The following is a 21300-nucleotide window of genomic DNA, read 5'->3' as shown; positions in this document are numbered from 1 at the left end:
CTCTCTCTCTCACACACACACACACACAAACAAACACACTCTTTCTCTCACACACAAACAAACACTCTCTCTCTCTCTGTCTCTCACACACACACACACACACACACACACACACACAAACAAACAAACACACACTCTCTCTCTCTCTCACACACACCACACACACGTTCTCACGCAGTGAAAAACACATTGTGGAGCAAAGAGGACACTGAGTGACGACGCACTGACAGACAGGACAGAGCAGGTTACTTTTAATATGAAATGATGTCTCAACCCTAAAAGTGTCTTTTAAAGAAATGTAAACAATAGACATTAGACAAAAATGTAAACAATCTGTAAAAAAAAGTAAACAATCAGACCATTATTGTGGATCTGACCATTTTATTTTATTTTATCTTTTTTTTTTAAATTACTATTATTATCTTTACGACTGTTTTAACTATGCTTGTTTTTAATTTTTTATTCGTCCATTTGGTATTCTTTTTTTCTCATGCATTTGTTACCACTGTTTTAATTAATTTCTATGTAAAGCACTTTGAATTGCCATTGGGTATGAAATGTGCTATACAAATAAACTTGCCTTGCCTATTTTTTCTTGTTTCCAATCCAAATATCCAAATATTCTTAAATCAAGCAAAATGAACCGTCAACGGGGTGAGAAAAATAATCGTATTCGTTGGACTTATATAGTAAATGCATCTTGATTTAAAGGTGTCATGAACTGGCTTTTTTAATTGTTTTATACCGTTGTCTGAGGTCAACTAATGACGTTGGTGTGGTTTTTACATTCAGAAACATCATAAGCCTGTACTTCTGTACTTTTGCTTGAGTAAATATCTATCTTTACAGCTTTCACCAGTCATGGAGTAATATTTAACCAGCATTGCTTTTTATTTCACTCAAGTCATGGAGTTACAGATAAAAATGCAAAAATAGAAATATACTCCATTAATTAAATTACTTCTTTTTTTAAAAAAAATATTAAAAGGCAAGTTATGATTAAATTTAGATTTTCATGAGAAAGAATCAGATATGAGAGAGGTGAAGAATCGAGTGCACGCGCTCACCTGGACGAGTGTGTGTGGGGTGTGTAGTAAAGCACCACACACACACCCTGAAAGATGATCAGGGCCATCATCAGCGTGAGGATCCACTGGAGAGTCACCGAGGCCATCAGAAGCACGAGGGTGTGTGTGTGTGTGCTGACTGAAAGAGCTTAACACACACACCTGTCCTTAACTCCGCCCCCTCACCTTAAACACCTCCTCACCACTAAATGTCATAAAGTGACTGATATTCTGCAGTCATGACGAATGGCGTATTCTATCCGGTGCTTTACTAAAACTTCTGGCAACCGTGAGCACATTAAAGTGTCATTCAGTCGGTCTCTGTTCTGACTCTTGAGCTGTTTGTGTGATTGAATCTGCCATCAAACCTTCTCAGCGATAAACTGTAAGAAATCCAAGCATGATCTCTCGACTTTGCCATTGTGATCTGCTGAATAACTGCACTTACACAACCTCTGTGTGACAATACAAAGCCTTTTCCCATCAGGCCTATATGATAAACAGCCTATGATCATTTAAAGGTGTCATGAACTGGCTTTTCTATACCGTTGTCTGAGGTCAACTAATGACGTTCGTGTGTTTTTTACTGTTACGACCCAAAATAGGGACCAACATAAGAGCCATTCAGAAAGGTATATAAACCCAAATCCCAAAGGACGTGGTAGTAAAAAGATGATTTATTTACAACAAATGAACAAAACAAACATAAACATACAAAACTTAAAGTAAGGACTGGTGAGCTAACTGATCTAAACTACAACTCAGAGTTAATGCTTCCCTAACTCCCGAGAAACACAAAAGCAAACACACAAACAATCTTCCGGGTCAGCTTCCTTACCTATGCTTTCCCACTAACCTAATATAACTGAACAAACACAACTCACCATCCTGTACAAAAGAAACCAGAAACGCAAACTTCACAGTCACAAACACCAGGTTTCCTGAGGTAGGCCACAAACGAAACTGTTTCAAGTTTCACCAGCAGCTCTTAAATAGGCAGAGGTCTCAGGTGTAAGGAATAATCAGGCTCCGCCCCCATCCAATTGAGGGAATGCACGTGACGTCATCGTCAGCTGGAGTGACTGTGATTACGCCCCGCTGAGTGGCAGAAAGACTGAGAGGCAGCACTGGTTTACAGCGCGAATGCAGCGAAAACACACAAAACCAGGCCCGGCGCCAGAAGGGGGGAAGGGGGAGGCTTGTCCACGGACCGCAGTCATCGCTGTTCTGAGCTTGAGACAGACTTGATAATAGCGTGTCATTTTCTCACTCAAACCACTGCAGCTTCTGCTTTTAGAGTGAAACGCTGCACATAACTGCTTGTCTAGGATATGTAATCCTCTGTAATAATTCGTAATAATAGCATATTCTCAGCGAAAAGGAGCTAACAAAAGATCCAATGTGTATCTGTATTTGCACTCGGCAAATGATAACATTTCCAACGTGTTTCGCCTCGGTGAGTAATGTAGCCAATCACAGACATGTTTGTGGACTTCTACAACGGATTTGGCCAATCACATGTGTTTAATTTGGACTCACTCACCGCTCGAGCGTTTGTCCAGGGGCTGAGTTCAGTTAAACACGCGCAGCAATCCTCTGTAAGTGCAGACATTGGGAAAATAAGAGATTCATTATATACCAACATCACTGCGGAACTTTGTGAGATTGCATTTATTGAATGAATGACAGCGTTTAGTGAATATAAAGTATATTACCACCACTACACGCTTCAAAACACGGACCCATCCACATATACATGTGGGATTCACTTGAAATTTTTTATGAATGACAGTAATAAACATTCTTGTCGAAATGAGGCTCCTAAAAATGTCAGGAAAACACGATTCCTGGCTGCATATCATTATCCACGGATCACTGAATCTTTGGTAAGTTGTAAGGATCGTTTGCTGTACTCGTGTTTTCCTCCATTAACTCCAGTCACGCAGCTGCTCTTCTGCCACTCAGCCCCGGCTGAGGGGGCGTTACGGCGGGAAAGTGACGTCGATGCATTCCCTCTATTGGCAGCTATCCTCAGACAGGAAAGAAAAAACAAGAGAAAGAGCAGGGGCTCATAACATTTACATTCAGAAACATCATAACTAATAAGTAATAGCCTATTTTCTCCACTGCTTTTGAGGCTCTCTCCTGAACGCTGGGTTTTGATGGGCGTGTCACTGGAGATGTGGAAGTAAACGCCCACGGCTAAGATTGGGTAAGATTTGCATATTTAATGAGCTTCAGCTCCGCTGTCAGATCACATGAGGGAAGGATTGTTTTGAAAGCGGCACCGGAACGATTCTCTCACAGGGCTCGGTAAACTTCTTTATCAAACAAACAATGATTTATCTCTCATCCACCTGTGATTTTTTCATTTTTTTAATTACTTAGCCCGCCGATCAGTGGATATAAGTGCGAACCGCACGCACACACACGCTCTTCAAATATCAAGACAAGAGAGTACACAATGAAATGAATGAACAAGAAATGAATGTTATCTCACTATTAAAGATTCACCGCCTGCCGACGGGCTTACGTTTTGGTCTGGAAAACACACACACACCCCCGGGACGATGGGCTTTGCGAGCCCTGGCCCATAACTAGGGCTGGGCGATAAAACGATAACGATAATTATCACGATATAATTTTCCTCGATAAAACGATAACAACAGTTCGATAAATTCTCGATATAATGCTATACGCGCTATGCGTAATGCTGCGCATGCGTATTGCAGACCGGGCTTCTGGGTGCTGCACGCGCTGTTGTTTACAGTCAGTGACTGACATGCTTGGAGGATCGGAGTGAAGTGGAGCGATAAAAATGAACAATAGTGAAGAAAACTCAGAGCCCACGACCAGCTCGGCGGACACAGATATCATTGACAAGTTAGTTCGCTCGACTTCAGTGGTTTGGAGATATTTTGGCGATCCCATCCGACATAAAACAGCGACGTAACGTTCTGGGACTGCATGCTTATCATAGGTTCACGTTCACCACACGGAATTTAATTATTAAATGATCGTGCTTCTTCTAAGTTCTTCCAGATAACATTGAGCCCAACACAGCGGTGAATCTACATTAACTACATTCACACACCTCAGAGAGAGAGAGAGAGAGAGAGAGAGAGAGAGAGAGAGAGAGAGAGAGAGAGAGAGAGAGAGAGAGAGAGAGAGAGATGCACAGTGGACCTTTTTTGTTTTTGCGCGTTTGCGTTTTTAGTGTTTTACTTACACAATAAGTAATGATATTATTGATATACAGTGTAGAGTAAAAAAATGCTGACCACAATTAAGATTTTAATAAATAAATCTACCTCAGTTGTAATAAATTGTTCACCTGTTTGGGAAGTGTTTGTCATGTTTTGACAATAAAGGATAGTTTAAAACCACAGTTAGCTGTCTGTTTTCTACATATTTCACTCAGGAGCAAAAATATCCCTTTAAACTTTAAAGAAATAAAGATTTGACATTTATCGTGATATTTATCGATATCGACTGATATGGAAAATGATATTGTGATATTTTTTTTGGGCCATATCGCCCAGCCCTACCCATAACATTACATGTCCGATCTGATCCCCAATCACAATGAACCAATAAATAAAGGATTCTCCAGCCTGTGACAGCGTGCTAAGGTATGTTCAGATAGACACGTACACATAATCAATACGATCTGTAACAATGCAATACTATCACATATAAAAACATGTTTTACTCACATGAGTGTGCTGCACCATTCCTGTCGGATCCACAAGCGCAGCATTGTGTTTTAATCTCAATATGTCTGCAAATCCAGTGTCCACCTGTATCTTGTTTACAAACGATTATCTCGCTATCTTCAGCGTGTTTATTGCTCGTTTAGCGCCACAAGTCGATGGGCGGGGCTACAGAAGCAGGTGGGCGGAGCTACAGAAGAAGGCTGTAGAGGCGGGGTTTTCCTTTTCAATACATCATTGATTTGAGAGCCTCGTTTTCTGGGCCTGGTGTCTATAAAAGCTTTTCTTTTAATAACAAGAAAGTTTTCAGCTCCGAAACTCACATTTCTTATTTTACCATGACCTTTTATATATCAAAGGCTCAAGGGAAAGTTGATTTCTCAATGTATCACCCCTTTGGGTTGAGTATGAGTCTGTGTGACGTCAACAAGTGCGTAATGCGCGGGGGCGACCAGAGCAGGAGGGCAAATACACGTCCATTAACTTCTCCTCTTGTTCGCTCTCAAAACTAGAAACTCTGAGTGCACTTTAATATTCAAACATATGGCAGCACTCACATTGAAGAAACTTTACAAAGAGTGACTGTTTTGTATTATTGGGGAGCCAGAATATGCATTCATCGTCAGAAATGTACATTATTGTTACGTGTTGTTATTTTAAACAAACCATATTATAGATGCTTTGCCAGATTTGAGGCGAGTCGCGGTGCAAGTGCATGCCAAACCTAGGGTGGAGAACGATACAGTTTGTTTTATGTTTTTTAATCGAGTAACATTACACTCCTAATTTTACAGCAAGAATAGTCTAACGAATTTGAAGTATGCTATTGAAACTAACATTGGTCAGCAGTGTTTGAGATTTCAGTGTTTGTGTCGTTCTACACTCACCGATGAGCTTGGCGGGTCTGTGGGGTCCATCTTGTTCTTGAAGTCCAGCAGCTCCTGAACCATCTCTTTATCCTTCTCTGGAGAACTCACAATCTCTCCACTAGAGCTCTGCAGAAGAAACCAGAAACGTTGAGTTTGTTCACAAAACGAGAAACTTTTCATTCGCTTTCAAAACAAAGTGGCATGTTTCCCTGATGTTTTTATTTATTTATAGTAAACTATTGTAGTTTCTCCAAGATTACTGCAGTGCCGTCAGTCTAGGGCTGGGGAAAAAAAATCACATTTTGTATATTTTGTTGTTTATGATTTTTTAATTTCAGAATTGATATTAATTCAAACTTCTAGTCCTTACTTATAGGCAAAATAGACACTTTTGTTCCAACAGAGGGTGAAATGTCTCACTTAATGAATATTAATATAGTAATGAATACACTGAAAAGCCCTCGTTGCTGAGAAGATTCATCTTTAAAAGAGTGTGATCTCGAATCAAACCATTATTCCTTAATGACAACAATTCATCTGTCTTGACTTTTGACAAAATCATATCACAACATTAAAATCTGTTTTGGCGCTGCCGCTGAACCATAGAGCAGCTGTCATTATTTCAACCTAACAATATCAATAGTTCTGCAATACAATAGTTCAATTATCATAGAAGTACTGGGATACAAGTTATAGTTCAGATATAAACACAGATGTCTACGGTATCGAAAAGTTTCCACTGTTTCAACACTAGGTGACTGTTAAATAATTGTATACATAATATCTGCACCAAATTATCGTGATGATAGTATCGAATTTGGAGATCCCTTACGAAAGGAAAATATATTTACCAGTATATTACTTGAAATATATTTTAATATATTGTAAATATATGGAATAATATATTGATGGTATTATAAAATATTCATGTAATATATTGCAAAATATACAAATGATTGCCGCTTTCATATATTGCAATATATTGAAAAATATAAATATTAATTACCATATATGTGAATATATTTTGCCTAATGTATTGCATGAAATTTTCCAATATACTGCAATATATTTTTGTTTCATAAGGGTAGAAGCAAAAAATGGATATGAGCAAGCCCTTTCTGGGACATTACTATAATTTTAAAGGTTACAGTTAACAACAGAGCCAAAACTATTAGGCCTTAATTTAGTGATTTATTTTTAGATATAATAATTTGCACTTCTAAATCTAATTAAATATTATTTATCTTACTCCGTCAAATACATTTTTGAAACATAATAATTTACAGTTACTGACATGACAAATGTAACATAATAAATAAGATATTACTAACATGTAAAGTAAATATAATACGATAATAGTGCATTTAGTGAAATAGTGTGGAGACTAAATGACTTGCCTGAGGTAAATGTAATGCGAGATATTGTCAACAACAAAGATGATATTACTATTATAAACCATTGTTAATATCATGAGGGGTGAAACCAGTCCAGACAGCAAGTATCAATAACACAACTGCTTAAAATAAAAAAACGTAATTTAAAGATCCACATGCTTTATACATAAGAAAACATTAATGTTGAAATGTAGGCTGGCTAACCGTCAACACGCGAATAAAGCCCGCGCCGCATTTAATCCTGAGGGAAGTACAACATATTTTTGAGCAAATAGTCCATAATATATGAGCTGGCTTAAAATATACTTTATTAATAACCAAAATCCTGCGCGTTGAAACCATGCAGCGCTGTTCATCCGTGATACCGAGTGTATTAGAATCTAGTGTTTGTTTTTAACGGAAGAGAATGAAAATAAAAGAATAAAGGCTTAAATTAATGTGTGTTCATCATAAAGCGATCGGACGTCTCTTCAGAAAATGTGGATTAACCCGCTCGATTAGTTTACCGATCTCTTAAACTTTTAAACTCTAAACTAGCTTAGGCTTACCTCGACTGTCAAAACAAGATTTCATTCAAAATATCTCCATCTGTGCTCAGCACGACGCGAGGGTGAGTAAATTACTCTTTAATGAGTTTATGTTCGCTATCGTTGGTTTATAGCAACAACACAAATCTGAATTTAAAACGGCAGCGCCTACACATTAAACTGAGGAAAATTAGCTAATTCGACATCCTTCTTAATGAAACGAATAACTAAGCGTTCAATAACATGCAATGTTGACACAAAATGCTGCATATTTCAGTTATATGACTTTAAAATGCCTAAATATCACAAACTGTATATGACGATGACGTGAGGAAAGAAGAGAAAATGGCGCTGTGTGGTCTCACTCTTTTTGTTTATTTTTTATTTTTATTAAGAACAATTAAACATTACAGATAAAGAGAGAAACATTAATTTAAGAAAGAAATATACAAAAAAGATAACAAATTAGTGCCGTTTTTCTCACTCAGCTTCACGCTCGAATGGTCATGTGACGCCACAGGCGCGTCTACAGTTCTACTCGTGACGTAACAGGCAGACATCTTATAAGAGTGAGTTTAGTTCGGCGATTATCAGAGTAGATGTGCCATAGCGATCCAAGCGGCGGTTTATAGACAGTGGTAGAATACATTTTTAGCGCAATCTAGCTGGTAAAAATATTGTTAGACATGTTTGAGAACGCGTTTAAGAATTTACCTGTGGAGATGGAGAGCAGCGACATATTCGAGGAAGCATTTAAGTATATAGCTGAGAGCACAGATGTGTTCGAGGACGCGTTTGATTACTTACCTGTGGAGATTGACAGCAGTGACGTGTTTGAGGACGCGTTTGAATACTTACCTGTGGAGATGGAGAGCAGAGATGTGTTCGTTGATGCGTTTGAACACTTACCTGTGGAGATGGAGAGCAGAGATGTGTTCTTGGCGTTTGAACACTTACCTGTGGAGATGGAGAGCAGAGATGTGTTCGTGGACGCGTTTGAACACTTACCTGTGGAGATTGACAGCAGTGATGTGTTCGTGGACGCGTTTGAACACTTGCCTGTGGAGATGGAGAGCAGAGATGTGTTCGTGGACGCGTTTGAACACTTACCTGTGGAGATGGAGAGCAGAGATGTGTTCGTGGACGCGTTTGAACACTTACCTGCGGAGATGGAGAGCAGAGATGTGTTCGTGGACGCGTTTGAACACTTGCCTGTGGAGATGGAGAGCAGAGATGTGTTTGTGGACGCGTTTGAACACTTACCTGTGGAGATGGAGAGCAGAGATGTGTTCGTGGACGCGTTTGAATACTTACCTGTGGAGATGGAGAGACCTGAACACACTGCGAAGAACAACCCAACAGGTGACTGATGACATTAACACAAATCAAAACTGATACAGAAATAATAGTAGGATACGGCTAACACTTTGGGTGCGTCTCAATCAGCTCCCTAGTTCAGTAAGCGGGACATTAATCGGGGAGTCGGCCATTTTATACGCGACATGTCATTTACATTGGCGAAATGTACGACAGTCGATAACAGCGTGCTGTATATTTTTAAAAATGGATAGCATTATTTTATTAAATTTCAGCATAAACATACAATGTTAGTGCCTTTTACTGTCCTTACCAGTGCCCGAATTCATGAACATGAGCTTGAGACGCGCCATTTATTATAACATTCAGACATTTATAAGTTATTAATGATGCATTTACTATAGTTTGAATAGTCATGTTTTGTTAATAAGTGATATGCTAACATTGTATAAATGTGTTGTTAACTCAGTTTTAAGAAATGTATAAATGCTTAGTTAATGATGAGTTAATACTTTACAAAACATGATCATACTTTCATAAATGATTAATATGCGATATGCTAACATTAATGACCACAAATAGACATGAAAATGCACTATCCAAACTTAAAGGGCTGTAATTCAAGAATGCTTTCGGCAGATTATTGCTGATGTTAAAGCAAATCATGAAAAGGTTATGGAAGTTTAAATTTACTGTAAAAGAAAAATACTGTACTAAATATTTTTTATTTTATGGAAATATTTTTACTCTAAAATTACTATAAAACCAAAGCCATATGTCTAACCAAGTTGTGTTTTAAATTTGATAGAGTTGATATCACACAAATTGAAGTTCCTAGGAGATTTTTGTTTCGGCGCTGTACCAAAAATAGCCACAGAGCGTCATCCACATTCCATTGTTGTTTTTCTGATGCGCTTTCCTGTACATTTCTGTCCAAATATCACTTCCATCACAAAACAGTCTCAAAATATTGAACCTTGAGACTTTCCGATGATATACGTTTTGTTAATTTTTGATTATAAAGTAGCTAAAATATATTTTGTAATATGAAACATGCGATGCTGTCTAGGGGGGGAGACGGCTAGAGTACCGTTTCCATGGTAACGCAATATCCGATTTCAAAACGTTTTTCACAGGATGAATTTTGAGTTTATAAGCTTTCGAATGACACCTAATTTATGATATTTTACTAAAATATATGATACGGGGAAAAAAGGTGATCAAAAAAGAGCACCAGGCGTCCTGCCTAGGGGTTAATTGGTCCAGGCAATTAGTTAATAAAACATCGATAAAAATTAAAGGGGGGGTGAAACACTCAGTTTCAGTCAGTGTCATGTCAATCTTGAGTACCTATAGAGTAGCATTGCATCCTGCATATCTCCGAAAAATCTTTATTTTTTTAATAATTATATAAGAAAGATGCGCTGTTCCGAGTCTTTCCGAAAAAAGCCTAGCGGGTTGGGGCGTGTCGTGTGAGCGGAGCTAAATAATGACGAGTGCGCGTCGCTGCTATTGTGTCGAGTGCGTCGTAAAGCTGTGTCATCCCTAACAGCGGGAAAAACTTTATTCAAAATAAAAATATGGCTTTTAATCAGATACAGCCATACATCTATGATCCGGAATCAGACCCAGAGGCTGCAGTTGAACAGGAGCAGCAGCAAAAACGACTAGAGCAGGACGTCTCTATGTGGTACAAGTTATACACTAACTATAATATGCTTAGCGGCTTGTGTTATTTACATATTTATACTTGAATTATATCGTCGTATTTTTGTCTTTGAAGGTGTACATGTGGGAAGTGCAGTTGTGCACGTGTGTGTGTGTGTTTACGCGTGGTTTGTGTAGACAGTAAGCGGACTGGTTTTGCACGGCAGGCTAAGTTAGTGTTTACATAGAAAAACACGGAATAGTAGCGCATTTGAATGAAGAAGCGCGCTTATTTAGTTCAACATATTTCCCCACTCTTTGTGTATTGTTGTTTGGAGTGCTTTTACAATACACAAACATAAAGTTACACATATAGTGGCCAGCTAAACAAATGTACACGCACTACACATCGCATGCTCCATTGATCAATTAACTATACGTGATCATGTTTGGGCTACTTGATGAGCATAGGCAAAAACACAGACATTTGAAGCAGTCTCACTCACCGCCTGCGGTACTAACGTTGGGACCTTTATCGTTGGGACTGCTCCATCCTTCAGCATTAGGCGATCGGGAAAATCCGGCGTCGAGCTGGGCCTTGTTTATGAAACAGTCGGCACCGAAATGCAGCGAACAGATATAAACATTCGCGCAACTCAGTTGCTGATCCGGAAAAGCAAATTCCATCCACTGTTGCCTTACCGCGGGGTTTTTGGGGAATCTGTGCAGGACTGTCTTGGTCTGGCAACCAAAAACGCACTTTTTGATGTCATTGTTAATTGTGCACATCACCTGTGCAGCAGCCTACGAGCCAGCGCTTTGATGGGCATAGCCTGTTACTTTCGCTCTCTCCCTCGCTCTCTCTCACGCGCTTCCGGTAGAATTGTCCGTAAGGCCCATACAAGGAAATATCGCCCCCATTAACGTCAAAGGGGACGCATGATCTCAAAAAACTTGCCGAAACTTATGACTAACCGGAAGTAGTATTTTTGACAAAGAAATACTCCCATCAAACGTCCACCTTAACTTTTGAAACTTTGTCCATGTTTAGGATAAGATTCCAAGTCTTTAACAGTGTAAAAAGATCAGTATGCATGAAACAGCATTTCACCCCCCCTTTAAGAGACAATTTATACAAAACGAAATGAACTTTAAAGAAAGGCTTTCAACAAGACAAAACTCAATGAAGTGGTCCAAATCATTTCTTCTGACATATTGCGCATCTTATGATGTGTCCTGTTCACTTTTCATAGCTAATCAGCATAGATTAAATAAAATAAAAAAACATACTATTTAAACATATGAAACTAAATGCATTTTAATGGCTACAACAAATACAAAAGGCTCCAGTGTAGAGAAATGTCCTGTCAGAGCAGGATTTGAGCGCGTGTCGTTTTATTGGTGAGCAGTTCATGAGTGGAGCTCCGCTTCGCTCACATGCTTGGGTAAGGTAGGCAGGTTTTTCACATTAATTTTTATTTCCTGTTGCTATTTAGGCACTTTTATTGTATATGATAGTGTAAACAGCTCAACAGACCTTTTATTTTATCTAGTCCATTGCATTACGAATGTCAAAACTGTGATGTGCAGTTCAAACGAGTCTTCTCACAGATACGCTTGTTGTGCTTTCGTGTTTTATAGACTCGATATCGTTTCTTATTCAAATGTGCTGAAAGCAAAGTCTCTTCATTTTTAATGAATGACACGCGGATAGTGGCAAATTAGGGGAAGTCTCTGTGTGCGCACAGCTCTTGGTAGCGGTTATAGGCTAAATATTATCATCAATGGCATCCCAGCAAACATTGGTCTGATGGCAACGTTGTGTCTCTGGCCAAAAATAGCTAAATTTCCAAAAAATGCATTCAGATACGCTCAACGTACATCCAGTCAACTTTCATTTTGGAACTATTTTCCAACCACGACAGGACATTAGGGGTGTAACAATACACTCGTGTCACGATTCGATATTAATCACGATACAATATTTATCCCGATATTTTAAGCCGACATAAAGAAGAGGGTTGTTTTTAAAAAAAAAAATTCAGCGATAAAAACGATACAGATCGTCACATTTTTATATCGCGATATATCGTTTCCATCTGTTGTTTCTGGTTTTATTTGTAAGTTCAGTCTCATGCTGTGTGTGTTTTCCTCAGAGAACGTCAACCTTTATAATGAAACGAGAGTGCCACCTCAACTCTTCCACACTCTTTATGAAGTGGGAAAGAAACTGGAATATAATGGCCGTGTCCATGAAGGAATCAGAAAATCGGACGGCCAAAAGGTATGTTACTCTTTCTCCATAAACCTTTGACCTCTGAGTTCTGCCATAAACATCAATGTTTACAAGTGTAAAAACCTGCAAAACATTTTTTCTTTTTTAGGTGTTCATCAAATTTGTTGAGAGGCAGCAGCGCGGGGAACCATCGGAATCGGTAAGTTGACACGACTTTATTCTTCATGAATTATTGATCAACTTTGCAACATTGACACTGTTATTGACCTGAATTGAATCACATTGAACTGAATTGAATTCATTTCATAATTGACGAACTTTACAACATTGATACTGTTATTGACCTGAATTGAATCAAATTGAACAATTTTTATTACATTTGTTAAATTCTGTAGTCATAGCCTAGAAGCATCAGTGCATGTAAAGTTCACTGAAACGAGCTAACCTTTAGTTAATCTCTTCTCTTCTTTAGCCTGAGTTTTTCAGTGACGAGATTACTACAATGCTAACATTGCAAAAGCTTCCAACATGCGACCATGTCATACAGTTTTATGACTGGTTTGTCATGAAAGATGACGACGTGATTGTAATGGAATATCCTCATCCCTCTGTGACCTTGGCTGAATTCATCAAGAGTAAAAAAGGTCGCCTGACCGAAGACATGGCGAGACGCATCATGTGGCAGCTCGCCGATGGACTGCGCCACTGCTGGGATCGGGGGGTTTTCTTTCTCTCTGAGGGACAATTGCTCATCAACCCTGACACCCTCCAGCTGAAGATAAACTTTAGTTGCGAGGCTAAATGTCAAGGAGAAGGAGTTAAATTATCACACGCTCCATTCTTCTACTTCGTCATGAATGCGCTCATCAAAGCAATAAGACGCCCGTTTTGGAAAAAAACTGCGTCCAGAGGTGAGCTCAATAACATTGCTTGGAAAAACATATAATGCTTAAGTGTCAAACACTGATGATGAAATGTTATACACTCTAGAATAAAATCTGGGTTAAAAACAAACTAAGTTGGCTTGAAAACAGACAAACCCACCGGTTGGGTTAAATATTTGCTGAAAACAATCCAATTGCTGGGTTAAAAACAACCCAAGTTGGGTTGAAAATGGACAAACCCAGCAACTGGGCAGTTTTAACCCAGCAGTTGGGTAAGGACAAACATGGCTAATCCGCTCTCCTCTGATCACTTTCACAGAATGCGTCAGACTTCTCAAGCGACTTCGTCCCAAAGGAAAGCGGCCAGTTTACACCTTAGAGAACATTTCACATGATCCCTGGTTCGCGGGTATGAAGGAGAACGAAACCTGCAGAAAAAAGTGTGTGTTTTGTGTTTAATCAGAACGACCTCTTTTCGATGTGAAACAGGACCTTACTTTAATGCTCTGGTTGTTTGACAGGTAGATGTTTCCCTGTTCACCAGCTGTAGTTCGACTCAGGATCATCCGCTTTCCCCAACGATCTGCCTTCCGCCCCTCCAGACGAGCCTCAAGTTAGACGACCTCAACGCCATCCACAGCCAAAAGCTGCTCTTCTCAGCCTCTTCAGCTACGAGGTGAGAACTCTTCCTTTATTCCACTGATCAACAATTTAATGCAAAGAGATTCACCAACTGGCTTTCATTTGTGAATCACAGCATCAAGATGTGCACGCAAGACTCCGCCCACCGTCTACTGCTGACCAATCGGAGGCACTGCTGACCTCATTCGTCTACGTTGGCGGAGATAGGAAGAGTTGCCAAGCCACTGCATTATGATTTAATTCTGGTTCGCGGGTATGAAGGAGAACGAAACCTGCACCTGCAGTGTGAAAGCGCCTCCGGGAGCCGGATGGCAGTGCATTTTGGCACCCGGACTAAAAATTGTTCCTCTCTTCCCTCTCTCTTCTCTCTCGCTCCTCATGCTTCTGCCTCCGATCTCTCGCCTCGTCCGTTCTGACCCACAGGTGTTGCGGATGCCGTGGCTGGAGCGGTGTGGAGTTAAGTCTCGTGAGTACCCTTGACCTGCGGGGGGGTGTGGGGTGTTAGTCACGTTCCTGGGTGGGGGTGGGGGGAGGGCTCCGTCGCGGTATATGTTTCTGGGGGGAGGGGGGAGCGACGACAGTAAAGTTGGGGGTGTTGTGGAAGTTAGTGACGTTCATGGGGGGGTTTCGTCGCGGTATAATTTGGGAGGGGTTGTGGGAGTTGGGGGTTCCCCATTGGTGGTGGGCAGTGTTGTGGGTAGCTGGGGGTGGATAGGCGGTGGGTGGTGTTGTGGGTGGGCAGATTTGTGGGTAGGGATGGGTGGTGTTGTGGGTGGGGGTGGGCGGTGTATGATTGGAGTGGGCGGTGTTGTAGATGGGCGGTGTTGTAGATGGGAGCCGTATGATGGGAGTGGGCGGTGTTGTGGGGGGGCAGTGTTGTAGATGGGAGGTGTAGAAGGGCGCTGTTGTAGATGGGTAGTGTTGTGGGTGGTGGTGGGCGGTGTTGTGGATGGGGGTGGGCGGTGTTGTGGGGAACCCCCGACTTTCACAACACCTCCACCCCTTCACAGGCCGGAGGTGCTCATGGGGCGGCGCTCTACACCCCCCAGTCTCGGCGTTCGTTGCACTCGGGGGTTTGGACAGACGAGGAGAGGGAAAAGAGGTGGAAGCGGGAGGAGCAACAGAGACGGGAGAGGATAGAGAGGAAAATAAAAATTAAAAAATTTGTCCGTTCCCAAAATGTACTGACATCCGGCCATTTTAAATAAAATATTTATCCAATTATCCATGTTTTTTTATTTCAAATATCATTACACAACACATCTAACAGTCTCAAACAGAAAAAAAATTAAATACAGTAGTACACTCACCTAGAGGATTATTAGGGACACCTGTTCAATTTCTCATTAATACAATTATCTAATCAGCCAATCACATGTCAGTTGCTTCAGTGCATTTAGGGGTGTGGTCCTGGTCAAGACAATCTCCTGAACTCCAAACTGAATGTCAGAATGGGAAAGAAAGGGGATTTAAGCAATGTTGAGCGTGGCATGGTTGTTGGTGCCAGACGGGCCGGTCTGAGTATTTCACAATCTGCTCAGTTACTGGGATTTTCACACACAACCATTTCTAGGGTTTACAAAGAATGGTGTGAAAAGGGAAGAGCATCCAGTATGCAGCATAGAGCCCTGCACGGCCCTCAAATCTAGGCCCTAGCCCGGCCCTGGCCCGAGACGCTGAGGCTCTAGCCCGGCCCTGGCCCGAGACGCTGAGGCCCTAGCCCGGCCCTGGCCCGAGACGCTGAGGCCCTAGCCCGGCCCTGGCCCGAGACGCTGAGGCCCTAGCCCGGCCCTGGCCCGAGACGCTGATGCCCTAGCCCGGCCCTGGCGCGAGACGCTGAGGCCCTAGCCCGGCCCTGGCCCGAGACGCTGAGGCCCTAGCCCGAGACGCTGATGCCCTAGCCCGGCCCTGGCGCGAGACGCTGAGGCCCTAGCCCGGCCCTGGCCCGAGACGCTGATGCCCTAGCCCGGCCCTGGCCCGAGACGCTGAGGCCCTAGCCCGGCCCTGGCCCGAGACGCTGAGGCCCTAGCCCGGCCCATGTCCGACAGCTTATCAAAATTCTCGGCCTGAGTCCGACAAGGAGCCGTGTTTTTTTTTTTTTTTTTTTTAACATTGTTGCAGCCATTAAAATAGTTCTGTTTTGTTTTTATCACTGTGTGATATTTTCCCCCATCTAGCGGTGAAAAGGGTTTTGACCATCCAGTGAATATTAGTTTCTGTTCCTCTCAATTCTGATTTCGTTTCAACTCCTACAGTGGCCGATTTAGTCATGGCTTCAGTTCGACCTCTTCGGTGAGAGTTGCTTCAAGTGATGAGGTTACTTGTGAAAACTATTATAATTTGCAGTTATTTAATTTGCCAAATGAGCTATGATCAAATTAATTTATGTAAAATGAATAATAGTTTTACGTTTTTTTTTTTTTTTTTACCATTTCATTGCTAACATCAGCTATCAGGTTCCAGACGAATGCAAGCTAATCTTAGTAAAGTAACTTTTATCAGTGCTATCGTTATTCTGTATATTGTACGACATCACTAGCGTAAGGCAAACAAATTATAATGCAATTCAAATATTAATCTCATGTTATCCGTCATAGAACACGGATTTATGTTATAAGGTAAACAATACTTTTTCATCATTGACGCGAGGAAAACTATCCTAGACGTCGTTCTAGTGTTATGCACAGCACACCATGATATAATTAGCCAAGCAACAATAAAACTTCCAATATACACGAATAGGCTGAATTAATATTACCTGTCGAGGAGAAAGCAGGCAACGTCGGCGATCTTTTTAAAACCGTTGCTCCTCATGAGCTCTCCATCTTGGAAAGGCCACTCCAGTATTTATTTTGTCTTGTTGATTTGCCCGTTGCGTTGCCGTCTTAATTCTCTTTTCCGCTTCCTTGGCGACTCTGATACATATCCCGCAATGTTACTAGGTCCCCGACCCGGGTCGAATTCGGTAATCAATTCCGGGACGTGGTTGCTTTTACACAGAAGGCGACCCGGCAATGCTCCGGGAATATTGCGGGTCCGACGTGCAGTGTGAAAGGGGCTTAAGAGTGATCCTCCATCATCATATAGCAGCCTCAAGCAATCCCCCTCTTCACATGCGACACGGTGCCATCGAGTGTAAAAACGCGAAAAGCAAAGCTTGAATTTACGGGTATGTCCCTCTTTGGCTACTGTACTTTCAAGATGGAGGAGCAACATGGCGACCAGCATTCGAACCCCTCACCCGTATGTGTTTTCAATGGTATATTATAAACTTACGAGAATGCATTATTACTTGAAAGAAGTAAAAATACATTACTGAGCACATATATTTTTGAAAGAACTAAGTGATTTTAGCTAAGAATAAACTAAAAAAGTTACACAGTGTAGCTTTAATGTCAAAGTAGTTATATTTCGTTTCGTTTCTTAAGTTAATTTAGAAAAATGTTTAGAGCTTTTTTTGTTTGTTAAATTAAAGTTTTCATTTTTTTAAGTGACAAACAAAAGCGGCCAGCGGCCGACAGTAAATTAACCGCATATTTAATCGATTTAGTCTCTCAAATCAACTCTTGACTTGTCTTGCCTATAATAAAATCCATAGATATAAAACACTTCAAGCATCACAATGTTAGTTAATTTCGCCAACTATTACCACCAGTAGCCTAAAAGGCATTTCTGACGAGCTGAGGCAGGCTGATTCTGCTCGCGGCTCTCGCAAACGGAGCTAAACAATCTAAAAACAAATAATAAAAAAAGAACATGCAGGTTGTCTTATAGCCTACCTTACACCTACGCAAATGAATATAAATCCCATCTTCAATTCCCGGGCTATATGCTCATTTAACGGAGTTTACAGTAACGGAAGCAAAAGATTCAAGATGCATTTTATTCAGCAGCTTATTTCAAATTCAAAGACCACATAAGAGAGAGCGACCTAAGCGCACTGGTAAGATCATTTAGTCTCATTCCTTTTTATTGAAGATGATTGTGTTTTTGAGCATCTAAGACTTATTTTAAGTTTCATTTATGGCCATTTGTGTTGGCTTGCATTAGTCATTTGCGGCGATGCTGCAGCACCATCATATCTATCTGACTACAACATATAGCCCATAACACATTATGTTACCACTGTGCAGGCTGGTGGTGGTGGTGTAATGGTGTGGGGGATGTTTTCTTGGCACACTTTAGGCCCCTTAGTGCCAATGGGGCATCGTTTAAATGCCACGGCCTACCTGAGCATTGTTTCTGATCATGTCCATCCCTTTATGACCACCATGTGCCCATCCTCTGATGGCTACTTCCAGCAGGATAATGCACCATGTCACAAAGCTCGAATCATTTCAAATTGGTTTCTTGAACATGGCAATGAGTTGACTGTACTAAAATGGCCGCCACAGTCCCCAGATCTCAACCCAATAGAGCATCTTTGGGATGTGGTGGAACGGGAGCTTCGTGCCCTGGATGTGCATCCCACAAATCTCCATCAACTGCAAGATGCTCTCCTATCAATATGGGCCGACATTTCTGAAGAATGCTTTCAGCAGCTTGTTGAATCAATGCCACGTAGAATTAAGGCAGTTCTGAAGGCGAAAGGGGGTCAAACACAGGATTACTGTGTGCTCCTAATAATCCTTTAGGGGAGTGTATTACATAATGAGTGTCATCAAGGGTCCGTTCTTCGTATATCGGGATGATCGGACAGATCCCAGATCTTCTAATCCTGATAACTGATCTCTGGCTAATTTGGTTCTTCAAACGAATTTGTGGTTGGTTTAAAATATCTGGATTAAGTTATCACTGCATGTTCCTGTGTTCCCCGAAGAGGGCCATTCAATTTGATCCGTGACAGCATTAATAAATGTTTCTTTAGGGTCAAGATCAAGTTCTCTGTATCAAATCATCCCATAATATCCGTCATCACTCACATTAATGCACGGCTCAGAGTAACTGTACAGCATGTGTGTAAGACTCCAATACAACTATAAAGTAATTATTCCATCAGAAATAAATATCTCAATCAAGTGGCTGTGTCTATAGCATTGTACACAACATTATAATATTATTTTCAATGTTATATTATATTATATTATTATTTAAAATGATTATTGCCCATTGATTCAGTAATGAAATCTTGTAATAACGTAGCAATGGCTGGGACAGTTTTTAAGCATCACCTCAAGATGCGATCTAATCCTGTTTACATGAAATGAGCAGGTTTAAGCTTACGGATCTGTTACTGACAACAAGTCCAGGATAAGTGTCGAAGAACATAAATCAACACCACACACACATTCTGAGCTTTAGCATTGAGCCGTGGTCAAATGAAGATAACATCAGCTAAATCGTTCAAAAAGAAGTATACTCTAGTAACAGTCCACTGGCAGAAATGCTTTTGGAAATGCATGGCAGAAAAACTTTTTGCGCCAAAGACAGAACAATTGTGATGTCGAGACTAGGGCTGGGTATCGATTCAGATTTTACGCTTCGATTTCGATTCACAAGCTCGTAGATTTATTACAAATACTATAGCTATTTAGAAAACATCAACAGTGAACGTAAGTTTACAAGTGGGTAATTAAAAAGAAATGAAGAGCCACAAACCTGTATATTAAACTCTTTTTTAATGTACCCAGGTGTATCTAAAACAGAACCCCTTCTCTATATTTAAAATGCATACAATTATGGCGTTTGGAAGGCAAGGCAAGATTATTTGTCTAGCAAATTTCATACCCAATGGCAATTCAAAATAGTGATAACATGCATAATAAATAATATCCATTTGAGCTTAAGAATTTGTTCAGTTGATTGAAAACAACTTTTTCAATGATCTTGCCTATGAAGGGGAGATTTGAGATTGGTCTGTAGATGCTCAATATGGAGGTATCCAGATTTCTCTTTTTCAGGAGAGGCTTAACTATTGCAGTTTTAAGAGAGATTGGAAAAGTCACATAAGCCCCTTTCACACTGCACGTCGGACCCGCAATATTCCCGGAACATTGCCGGGTCGCCTTCTGTGTGAAAGCAGCCACGTCCCGGGATTGATTAACGAATTCGACCCGGGTCGGGGACCTAGTAATATTGCGGGATTCGACCCGGGACGAGCGCTGTGTGAACAAAAGCCGAAACTAATGCCGCAACGTGTACGTAGTTATCGTGCGACTCCTAGAGCTTGTTTCTTCAATAACACAACCCTGCAGTGCCAGAAGAGCTCGTCGGTGTTTTAAACGCAGAGAGTGTTCGTATACAAAAGAAACTAAAATTAAACAAGCAGAAATGAGCGCAAACTGGACACAAGTCGAGACCACGGAGCTCCTTACTATCCGCGCTGAAGCGGAGATCGCTCGCCGTTATACTTCACATCCGGATGTCACGTGTCAACTCGACCCGGGACCGTTACGGGTTGTGTGTGAAAGCGCACATATTACGGTATTTCGCTGGCAGTGTGAATGGACCAAATCTAGCGGCCCGGGAACAAATGCCGGGTCGCATTATCCGTGTATTTGCCGAAATCGCAGTGTGAAAGGGGCTATAGAGAAGTGAGGAGTTTACCACTTCTAGGAGATTTGCTTCTAAACAGTTAAACACACTTTTGAAAAAGTGGAAGTGGGGAGTGTGTCAAGGGCATAGGTTGATGTTTTAAGGTGCTGTAATGTTTCTTCTAACATTTTACCATCAATTGCTTCGAAATCAGACACAGTAACTTTCTGAGGTTTTGGTCTGATCTTTCTGAACCCAGAGCAACTCAAGGATGTGCTGATCGCCTTTCTGATATTATTGATTTTCTCTGAGAAGAAGGAAGCAAACTCACTGCATTTGCTGTTTGAGAGCATTTCTCTGGGAATGTGACTCAGGGGAGGCGGGGGGGGGGGGGTTGTTAGTCTCCCTACAATAGCAAAAAGAGTGCGCGTGTTGTTTACGTTTCTGTTTATAATATTTGAGAAGGTCTGTCTAACTTTGCCTAGTTCCACATTGAAAGCATGAAGGCTGTCTTTATCGATGTTATAATG

The 21300-nt window shown here is 41.0% G+C and overlaps 1 protein-coding gene and 1 long non-coding RNA gene across 2 annotated transcripts in view; one reads left to right on the top strand and one right to left on the bottom strand.

Annotated features, from left to right (window-relative positions):
- LOC137078202 (alpha-N-acetylneuraminide alpha-2,8-sialyltransferase-like) overlaps nt 1–21300 on the bottom strand; it is a 93609-nt gene that overhangs the window by 54452 nt on the left and 17857 nt on the right. The gene's annotated exons all lie outside the window — the stretch shown is intronic.
- Nucleotides 13972–14463, top strand: LOC137079497 (uncharacterized). Its single transcript, XR_010905526.1, has 3 exons — nt 13972–14094; nt 14176–14330; nt 14412–14463. It is a non-coding gene; the product is annotated as an uncharacterized lncRNA (long non-coding RNA).

This window comes from Pseudorasbora parva, chromosome 6, assembly GCF_024679245.1.
Source record: "Pseudorasbora parva isolate DD20220531a chromosome 6, ASM2467924v1, whole genome shotgun sequence".
Classification (NCBI taxonomy): Eukaryota; Metazoa; Chordata; class Actinopteri; order Cypriniformes; family Gobionidae; genus Pseudorasbora; species Pseudorasbora parva.
The sequence above is the reverse complement of the archived record's forward strand: the minus strand, read 5'-3'. Positions and strand labels throughout refer to the sequence as shown.